Below are 6,000 nucleotides of genomic sequence, written 5' to 3' on the forward strand. Positions count from 1 at the left end.
AAAAACAACAAATCAACTAAAACACTTATTCAACCCACAAAATCACACCAAAATAACATAAGGTACTAAAACATTGGGTTGCCTCCCAACAAGCGCTTTTGTTTATAGTCGTTGGCTCGACTATATCACCTCCTTTTTTCAAGGAGGCTTAGTTAACGAATAATCCACCATTTTTGGACGTGGTTGATCATTAAATGGTGACTTTATAGCAAAACCACATGATTTATTGATGTAAGAAATGGAAGTGACTTACCTATCCCAAGCGTTTCATAAATATTACCATGAATATGCACCACTTGAGAACTTACCAAAGGAAATGTCATGAGAGTATCTTGGGTAGGAATACCTTTAGAACCTATACTTTCACTGCACTCCTCAAGAGAGGTGAAAAATGAGTCATTAAAACTCACCTCTTGAGGCTCAAAGTTAGTTTCAAAGGTATTATCATGTGAAATGGATATTTGCTCATTGAAATATAATTGAGATTCATCATTTTCATCCAAATGCAATCCATTTTCACATACAACATTTCCACCATTCATGCTAGGATCATTTTACAAATTATTAGAAGAAATAACTTCACACAATACATTCAATTGCTGATGTATTCTACCAAAGTGAGAAACTAATTCATCTATTCTTTCCTCAATCCTACCAAAACGGTCGGAAGTTGCATTTGCTAGCTTTTCTATTGCTAAATCAAATTGATTAGAAAAATGTTCTACAGCTAGCTCCCAAGATGCATTAGAATCATTAACTAATGGTTCACTTTCTAACTCCCAAGGTAGAGGTGCATTAGCTAACTTTTCTATTGCCAACTCCCAAGATGGTTTTGATTCATATTGGACACTTTTAGGTTGGTAATCATAAAAATTTGGAGAATCACTATAAGTACATTGATTATCCCAACCATAAGCAGGAGAATTGCTCCAATTAGCACTATATCGATCAAAACAGGGATTGTAATGCTCTAATTCATCATAATAATCCACATTTTGTGCTTGTCTACATGTATTAGAAGCATGATAACCGCCACACAAGTCACAAATCACATGATAAGAATTAAAAGCATTAACATTCCTCCCTTGCTCAATTTCATGCATCATGGTGTCCATTTGAACTGGTAACTTAATTACATCAAATTTAGCTTTTAAGCACCTTAAATCATTTTCAAAAGACATACATTCAGTAAATTCTTGGTTACCTCTGTTGAAGGAGTTTTGCACTTGCTAACCATCCATTGCCACTCTTCCACTTCTCAAGCATTGTCCTCCAAATTGACCTACCCTTCTCATCACCTAAAATTGCTTTTAAACAACTTCAAAAGCAAAATTAGTAAGAAAAATAGGTAATGAAACACATACACACATAAAACACAAAAATAACAGAAAATAACATTCACACTATAACTAATGAAACGTCTAAATTAATAAAGTTGCTATTCACACCGATATTGTCAAATCTTCCCCGGCAACGGCGCCAAAAACTTGACGGGTATTTTACATACGGGCAAGTTAAAAAACCGAATTACACCCGTTCACTGCAAGTCTACAGATCAACTAGTAGTTTAGGGTATATATCAGGTCGATCCCACAGGGAAGAGTGAACAATTACCGGTTTTACTAAACCTTCTCTATTATTTAGACTATCAATGAATTATAACAAATTTAACCTACTGAAATTATACAAAATAACAAATAAAAGCTCCTTAGGTTGTAGTATCCCTAACTACTCATACAAGTGCTATATTTGGATCATTTAGTACTACATCTAGGCTAGTTAAGGTGTAATTTCCTTATGCATTTGAATCATACTTTCGTAGTGAATCAATTATACTTATAACTAATCTATACCTATTCTCATGGTTATGAAATTAGCTACAAGTTCATTTCTTCAGTGAAATTACATGAAATGAATCACTGAAAACCACATAGGTGCACCTCTACTTTTGTGAGTGTACTCCTTATGTTTAGCACTCTTGAACTAGTGTTAAATCTCAATTTTCATTGCAGAAATAACACCTTAGATAATCACAATTAATGTACCAGATTAATCATGATTTAAAGAGTTAAAGTACTAAATAACTTGCTCAAATCATAGCAGTCAAATAGCCAAATAATAAGCACTAACAATCATAGAAAGTTCAACCAAACCCAAGACTTAAACTTTAGAGACACATATTAAACACAAAATCCAGAACTTGTATATTAACTAAACTTAAGAATCTGATACAAAAGATAAAGAGTTAGAGAAGAGATAACCCATGTCACTTGAGCTTCAACTCCTCCTTCTTCATCTCCATCTTCATCCTAATCTAGCCAATATACAAGAATGGATGAACTATACTACTCTATACTAAACTAATCTAACACACAGAAGATGAAAGAGCTACATTTCTGCACTCTCCAAGTTCTCCCGTATGTCTCTATTCTCAATATTTGCTAGCTAGAGAGAATTTGCTATCAGAAATTCCGGCTACGTATGGATGTCCAGACATCTCCCAATGTCTCTGCATAAAAACTGCTCAAGAGCTCCATTTTTCCAAGTCAAATTCCACCTTTTGATTCCCAAATCTCAACTTTGTTAGGATAGTCAATAACCAATGTTTTTGACTTGAAAATAAGCCACTTTTCTTGCCCTTTTGTCTTCTGAAGCATGTGCACCGAATTCCCTTGCATCTTATAGCTGGAAAGTGGTATGAACACAAGAGAAATGGCTGAGTCAAATTGCAGAATTTCGGCTACAAAACGCGGCTACAACTCACGTTTTGTACACTCGCGTTTTCACTTTGGCCTTACTTCAACTACGATTGTCTCCATGATACAGGACGAACTGGCTTTTGTACAAAACACCAAAGTTGTAGCCCTTTGAGTTAGCTTTCCAATGCTATAAAAATCACCCAAATCGGAGCTATGTAGCCTAAGATATGATCGAAATACTATCACCTGGTCAAACCCTTGTTTTCAACTTTGGATAGCAGTGTTGAATTTTGGTATTCTGACTTTTTGACTGAGAAAACGGCTGAATTGGATTCAGATGTCTCATACCAATTTTAGGTCTATCTCTTAGCTTCAAAATGGTATAAAGATCACCTCAATCCAATATGTGTAGCTCCAGATATAGTCAAAATACGAAAATGTGTCAGAGTTGTCAAAGCTGACTTTTCTTGATTCTTTTGTCCTCAAATTGCATTTCTCCTTTTACACTTCATATTTAATTTTCACCACTTTAATCCATCTTCAATCATCCAAATATCTTTTCAATGCACTTCATTTGATGATTGAATCATTAAACCTACAAAATATGAAGTTTTTACCATAAAAATCCAATAGAAATGCAATGTTAGCCATTTTAACATAAAATGTAGATTTTAACCAAAATCTTAGTTATTTTAGTTATAAAACTAAATAATCAAACCAAATTAACTAATAAAATACACTTAAAAATACGTAAAATAAACCCTTATCAGGTCTTTTATCATTTTGTATAATATTCCCCTTATATGTATAGCCCTTATCCCGTATTTTCCCCTTATATGTATATTCCTTACCCCTTTGTATGAAAACATGACATTAGACTTGCATTCCCATTTAAGAATTAGAACTAGGCTAGTACATTTGCATGATTAGATTTGGGAAATTGCCCTTTGGATATGGGATATGGACGAGTTTGGCTTTCTAGCCTTAGCACGCTCGTATTCCCTCTACTAAATGGAAAATTGAGTCACGAACATTAGTCCCTCGTATCCGACATGATGCACTCCTTTAAGACATGTATATTTGTATAATTATTTTATTCCTTTTCTTTTCTTAGAGTCTCATATTTTTGCATTATTCGTGACTTCTTCGAAAAGTCTTCATTGGGCGTCATAATAAATGTGATTGGTACCAAATAAGTTTTGAAGATACATTTCGACCACCCGACACCCTCCTAGGTCTAGGGTTTCATTCATATAGTACATCTAAATGTGATAAATTTTTAGGTTAAGAATAAGAAAATCTTTGACTAAATTACGCAACTAGCCTTGGTTAGGTTGAAAGGGTGCCTCAGATTTTTATCCTTGCCTTCCCTTTCTTCAAATGTGACTCCCGAACCTTTTCCTTTGATTTACGTAGATTTGGAGTCGTTTAAAAAGGGTTTTTTTTTATTTTTTTTAAAAATTCATTTTTAGGTGACTTGGTACACCTTAACTCATTACCAAGTGGTGACTCCGATTTTTTTCAAAAACCCTTTTTAAACTATAATTTGGGCCCACATCGTCGCATTACAAACCCCATTTAGGCCCATTTTTTTTTTAAATCAAAAATCATGTTTTTCAATCAAAAATTGAATTAAAATTTCATTTTTCTAAACTCGTCTTTTATTTTTCTTTTCAAAAATGGGGCGCGACAAAGAGTTTATATTTATCTCATTATTTGTTCATCCTTTATAAAACTAATGGTCCTTTCTCTTGATGCCAAGGAGTAAATCATGATGATTTCCTTTTCTTATTTTTATCTTTTTTTCAATAATTCTATAAAATGCAGATGTAAAAACAAAAACAACCAACCATAATGTTTTCACAAAAATAAAATAACAAACAAAAAAAAGAAAGGTGAGACCTCACATTCACATTTTTTGTTTTTTAAAAAGAATTGTACATGAGTTGTTCTCTTAACAAAATGGAGTTTGTTTTTAAGAACAATAAAGTTAAAAAAATAATATCCTCCATGAAGAAAAATTTGAATGCTAAAATTTCTTATATGAAAGCTTGGTATGATAGAAGAAGAGCTATTGAGCTTGTTTATGGCATTTCGGGTACCAATTTTGTTGAATTACTCAAGTATGTGGAAGCATTTGTCCAATTAAGTAATATTAGTCCATACTTAAAACACTCTTGTTGCAGAAATTTTTTTAAATTCGTCATCAAATTGGAAATTTCTCAAACACAACTTACACATCAATATAAATAATTACAAAAATATTAATAGAAGATTCTGAAATTTATAAAATTTATAAGAGGTTCATCCTCATAAAATTTATAATTAATGGTATCTTACAATTGGAAGCAACATAAAATATCTCAGGGTCAATACCAGAATGATTTGAAGGGCCTGATATTTGACAACCAGACCCCGGACATGCCCGTGCAAGATCCATTATGCAAAAATCCACTAACAAATCATATTGCCAACATGGAATTATTTTGGTGGTCAGTTCTGTATAATTTCTCAGGTCAACTTCATAGACTCAAAGGGCTGACTTCATTGATGTTTAATGAATTGAAGACTAAATGCAGATTTACAAGAAGACACCATCATAGAAGACTAAGCATGGCAAGCAAATAAAAGACCAACCGAAACAACAACAATGTCCAATAAATTGCCAAATCAGAAAAGCCACTTCAATTCGGAAAACAAAAAATCCCAAAAAAAATTTAAACTCAGAAAAAAAAATTTAATGCATACCTCTTATGCTGTTTCTGAGCAAACAATAGATGGAGAAAGCCAGATGCCAAGAGAAAATAAAATGTGCAGTGCAAATGGGACTCAAAAGTGAGGGGGTATCCTGTTGAGGTTGTAAAAATGGCAAATTGGGAGGAGGGAGAGAGGGGCAGCTAGCTAGCAGAGGTCATGTTCCCAAAGGGGAAGCTCTGCAATGGGCGAGAGCTTCTAATGCTTCCGATGAGAGCTTCGGACGAGAAAGTGCCGCCGCCAGATTTCGCTTGAGGAGAAATGCTGAAGCTCTACAAAATAGAAGAGCTTCCGACGAGAAGGCCGAGAGATTCCGACGACATAGCTGTGACCAAGATTTCCGATGAGAAAGCGGCGACCAAGAGGAGAGAGTGAGGAGTGAGCTGGACGGAGAGAGTGAAGGGAGAGTGAGACAGACTTGAATGCCGAAATTGGGAACTTTGTTTGTGTTCAGATTGAGTACCTCGCACTCAGCTCGCATTCTCCAAATGCGAGCTTGTTTTTCTTTTTTTCTGGAAACACTTACCTCGCATTTGTGAAATGCGAG

Source organism: Coffea eugenioides, chromosome 5 (genome assembly GCF_003713205.1).
Source record: "Coffea eugenioides isolate CCC68of chromosome 5, Ceug_1.0, whole genome shotgun sequence".
Classification (NCBI taxonomy): domain Eukaryota; kingdom Viridiplantae; phylum Streptophyta; class Magnoliopsida; order Gentianales; family Rubiaceae; genus Coffea; species Coffea eugenioides.